This window comes from Callithrix jacchus, chromosome 15 (assembly GCF_049354715.1).
Source record: "Callithrix jacchus isolate 240 chromosome 15, calJac240_pri, whole genome shotgun sequence".
Lineage (NCBI taxonomy): Eukaryota > Metazoa > Chordata > Mammalia > Primates > Cebidae > Callithrix > Callithrix jacchus.
This window is the reverse complement of record NC_133516.1, coordinates 19,099,197-19,104,333: the sequence shown is the minus strand read 5'-3', so window position 1 is coordinate 19,104,333 and position 5,137 is coordinate 19,099,197. Positions and strand designations below refer to the sequence as shown.

Genomic DNA, 5,137 nt, shown 5'->3' with positions numbered 1-5,137 from the left:
GCTATCAGTTGTAATACCTTCTCTTTCATTTTCACTTTCATTGATTCGAGGCTTCTCTCTTCTTTCTTGGTTAGTCTAACTAAAGTTTTGGTAATTTTATATATTTCAAAAAAAAAATCCAGTTTTGTTGGTTTTTAAAAATTTTTTGAAGATGCCAATAAAGGACTTTTCCTGCAGGTTTGTTTGTTGCATTCCAATTATCACAACATATGGAATAAAGTATACAAAGCCCCCAGCATCAAACAAACAAAACACAATATCAGCATCACATGTTTTCTCTAAATTCACATTACAAAGACAAATTATGGAAATGACACAGTAGAAATAATGGCTTGTTTTCTTCTTCCTTAGAGAAAGTCAAAACAGTTATTAATATGTATTCTCCTGTGAAGTTCATTGTTCTTATTTCCATTATTCAAAGGAGAAGTTCTCTTCTGGAGGGCACCCAAAATTATACTATTATGTGGCAGCATCTGCAGCATCCTCAGAACTGGGAGAAAAGCCAAGCAACTTGTTCTTTGTATAATGATTTTGCTCCATTTTACCATTATCAGGTCTCCTGCAAAGGTCTGCACATGCCTGATCAAGTGAGGTCCTGCAGTCAACAGTGTCACTGATGAGCAGGGCCCGGGTGTTTCTAAGCAGGAAGGCATAAGAGTATGCGAGAAGTTTCAGATGAGCTAAAAGTTGCCCAGAAGAAATTAAAGCTCAGTTATGATAGTTTCATCTTGCTCAATCGTTATTTTTCAAGGCTGCTTCAACTCTTAAACTCCGAAAAGCGAAGGAGGAGAAAATGACTCACATCTTTAGGATTTGAGATTCCAGACTTGCATTCACTCAGCAGATGGATTTAGAAACTTGCCAGGTGTGAGGCTTTCCACCTTCCCTGTCTTTGAAAGTTGACCCGATGGCTTTAGTAAGAATAAGCTGGGAGCTATAGCACGTGTATTTGCTTAACCTTATTTAACGTCTTCCTTTTTTAAACTGTACGTTCAGATCTGACAATGAAATTGCACAATTCTAAGTATGTTTTGTCTTCTGCAGTTGCAAACCCTTCATCTGGGGTAGTGTAGGTATGAAATAGAAATTACAAAAAAGCTGATTATTCTATTTTCATTAGGAATTTCACTTTAGTCCTGTTTCTCTCACAGGACTAGTCTTATAAACCTTAAAACTATTTTATAAAAAGCTATTTTTGGTCTTTTGTTTTACCAATTGGTAGAACCTCCACAAAATTTTAACCAGTTTTTATCATAAAGCTCTGAATGATTACTTGAGAATACTACTTTTGATTAAACTTCATACGAAAGAACAAGAAGAGAAAAAGTATAAGAAAAGAGTCCCTTTTCTGCTTAAATTCACAAATGGCAAATTCACAGTGGGCTGGAACAGAAACAGCAGGGCTCTTCAGAAACTCCAGAGTTTTTTGTTGTTTGTTTTGTTTTTTGAGATGAGCTCTCCCTGTTTCTCCCAGGCTCAAAGTCTTGGGCTCAAGCGACCCTCCTGCCACAGCCCCCCAGGTAGATGGGATTACAGAGCGTGTGCCACTGTGCCCCACTCGGATCTTTGGATTAGGCTATCAGTAAAGGCTAAGAGCATTTAGACTTATACATTCCTTGAATGAGACCTCTTGCTCTCTGTGGCTGTCTCATTTCAAGGCAGCATGACTTTGTCTCTGAAGCTGTTCCTGAAGGAAAAGAGCTAGCAGATGGCCAGCGTTCTAACATGATTCATAACAAGGCTAAGTGAATGTGTACAACGTGTAAGGCAGCAGCTCTCTACCTCTGGTGGGCATCAGAAATACCTGCACACCTTTCTAAACATACAAGGGTTTGGACCTCACTCCCTACCTCCAAAGGTGGAGCTCCAGGCAGATAGGTCTTGCCAAAGTTTAGTCGGCCACTCTGATGTGTACCACAGAAAGCTAACTATTGATGCAGTGTGTCTGCCATGCAAATTCACAATCATTATTTGCATAATGGAGATGTTTTATCCATGGTGCATTTTACAAGATCACCACTGTAAGAGTTCCTTCATTTGTCTACCTTGGCTGCCGATTACCGAGCATCAGGCATCCGTAAAATGTTAATTCCCTTCACAACCAAAGTTAGAATTTTAAATGAACTTTTGCTTTTCACACTTTGCTTCTTATGTGTTAGCATTTAGGATGTACTTTTTTTACTTCTTATTTGTAGCTAGTTTCACTGGAAATTCTTCTGGTCTTAGTGTGCTTTTAATGTCTTGTTTTAAAGATAAAGAGATTTGTACATTCTAAAAAAAAAAAAAAAGAAAAAAATATGGAAAACATTCATCTTGGCAACGTCTAATAAAAAGAAAAAAATTCCTGATTTTAATTTACTACTGATTTTTACTAAAGTTTTAAGCTTTATCTTATGCAACAGGATCACAATTTCTTTCCCCGGTTATTAACACCCAGATTGCTTCAAATCCCCAAAAGGGAATTCCAAAACATCATGCTGTAGAATTCCTATGCCTTAACTTCTGCAGTGTTTCGCTGCAAAGGAGCAGGATGACCCCAACCTTCCTGTCTTCACTCTCGGAGTTGTACAAATGTATTATTGGACAAGATCTGGTACCAACTAGTGAATGCTCTGGCCCCTTCTGAGGGCTCTCCAGATTTTTGTGAATGAGATGTCATTAGTCATCCATTCATTCAATGTTTCTCTGGTGTTTCCACAACATCAGATTCATAGATAAATTTCTGAGCCTCATTTCCAGTTGAATCTGAATTTTCCATTGTAATACATACAAAGTAATACATACGAGCCCATATCTGCCACAATTTGGATGATATCTTCACTCTTCCACAAATTAGGAATGCCAAAGGACTCCAATAAATCTACCTCCACGAAGCAAATGGACCTTTGGTGCACCTTTCATTTTTGGCTTTAGGGGATTCCTTTTGAGCAGAATCTTGCCCTTGTGCAGTCCACTTCCTCTTCCATCCAGGCCTTTCTAGTGTAGGTGAGTTCTTTTGGGGATTATAGTTACTGGCCTTCAGTTTCTCTCGATGGAGTCTTAGCACCTAGACAGTCTCTATCCACTCCTTCTGAAGACTTTCTTATGTATCGATTTCTACCCCATTTGGAATTCTTGGTAGCACGTTCTGCCATGATGACCTGGTGATGGGCAGCAATGAGTCCTTTCTTCTCGTATGCATTGCCAACAGGAGAGTATGCCTCTGACAACTCTGTATCTTCCTATTCCATTCATGTAATCCTTGACCAGCTCAAACAACCTGAGGTGCATGTTGGTGACAGAATTAAAGGAACCACAAGCAAAGAGAACCACTTCGGTCTTCTCTGAATTTTCCATGGCAAGAACTTAAAGTTATCAATCTAAATGGAACACTGTGACACCTCCCTTGTGTTTACAAAGGAAATTCTTTGAATCTGAAGTGTCTTGCAAGGTAGACTATTGGAAGCATTTCAACTAGTGTGGCAACAGTCTTCTCTATGGTGGGCTAGGAAAATGGTTTTATATCCAAACTGTAATTAACACCCTCACTGCCCACCAGCCCAAGAGTTCCTGGAGACTAAACTGGTTTTCTGATCTCTGTTTCATTTATTTCTGCTCTAATTTTTACTTCCTTCTTCTTGTCAAATTTAGATTTATATTTTCCCTATTTTTCTAGTTTCTTGAAGTGTCAAGCAAGGTTCTTTTTCCTTTCTTTCTTTCCCTCCCTCCTTCCCTATCTCTCTCCCTCCCTCCCTTCCTTTCTTCCCACCTTCCTGCCTTCTTCTTTCCTTCCTTTCTTCCTTCCTTCTTTCCTCCCTTCCTCTTTTCCTTTTCCTTCTTTCCTTCCTTCCTTCCTTCCTCTTTTCCTTCTTTCCTTCTTTCCTTTCTTCTGCTTTTCCCTCCCTCCCTTCCTCTCTTTCTTCCTTCCTTTTTTTTTAATGCAGGCATTTTTCACTGTAAATCTCCCGCATAGGGAATAAAAGTTATTTCTGCATTCCATAAGTTTTGATGTGTTGTGTGTCCATTTTCATTTGTCTTTTGATTTCTTTTCTGACCAGAAGAAGTAATTCGGTTATTCAGGAGTATGTTTAATTTCCACATATGTTTTAATTTTCCAAAGTTCTTCCTGTTATTGATTTTTAGTTTCATAACATTGTGGTTGGAAAAGATACTTGATATAATTTCAATCTTCTTAAATTTGTTAAGACTTGTTTTGTGGCCTAACATATTATCTATCCTGGAGAATGTTCCATGTAAACTTGAGAAGAATGTTTACTCTGCTGCTACTGGATGCAATGTTGTGTATTTGTCAGTTAGGTCCATTGATCTAATGTGTTACTCAAGTCTGTTGTTTCCTTTCTGATTTTCTGAGTGAATAATTTATCCATTGTTGACAGTGGGGTACTGAAGTCCTCTAATATTGTGTCTACTTCTCCCTTAAGTTCTACTAATATTTGCTTTATATATTTAGGTGTGAAGTTGGATGCACACATGTTTACAGTAGTTATATGCTCTTGATCAACTGACCTCTTTATCGTTATAAAGTGACCTTCTCCATCTGTTTTGACTGAAAGTCTGTTTTGCCTAGTACAAGTACAGCTCCCTTTTGGTTGCCATTTGTGTGGAATATCTTATGCCATCTCATCACTTTCAGGGTATGTGTTTCCTTAAGGCTAAAGTAAGTCTCTTGTAGGTGTTATATTGTTGTATATTGTTATTTAATCCATTCAGCCACCCTATGTCTTTTGATTGCAGAATTTAATTTATTTACATAAATAGTTACGTGTTTACTTTGGCAGCACACATAATGAAAGTAGAACTATGCAGAGATGATTACCACGGCCCCGTGGAAGAATAACATGCAATAATGTGAAGCAGTCCACATTTTTACAGTGTAGTGTTTCTATTAGTTTTCTCTTTGAGTGTTTGCTAGTTAATTTGTTTATGTAACCAGTGTGAGGTTTTCATCATTTTAAAATAATGAGTTATAAGGTATTATTTGCAAGCCTCATGATAAACTCAAATAAAAATACACACAATAAATACACAGAAAATAAAAAGCAAGACATTAAAACAAACCTACCAAGAAAATCACCTTCACTAAAAAGAAGACAGGAAGAAAAGGCCACAAAACAATAAGAAAAAATAACAAAATAGC

At 37.6% G+C, this 5,137-nt stretch overlaps 1 non-coding gene and 1 pseudogene across 1 annotated transcript; one reads left to right on the top strand and one right to left on the bottom strand.

The window, feature by feature from the left end:
- Window positions 1-2,488: 2,488 nt before the first annotated feature.
- Window positions 2,489-3,336, bottom strand: LOC100409791 (nicotinamide/nicotinic acid mononucleotide adenylyltransferase 1 pseudogene; annotated as a pseudogene).
- Window positions 3,337-4,762: 1,426 nt separating this feature from the next.
- LOC118148150 (U6 spliceosomal RNA) lies at window positions 4,763-4,868 on the top strand. Its single transcript, XR_004734937.2, has one exon. It is a non-coding gene; the product is annotated as a U6 spliceosomal RNA (small nuclear RNA).
- Window positions 4,869-5,137: the final 269 nt, after the last annotated feature.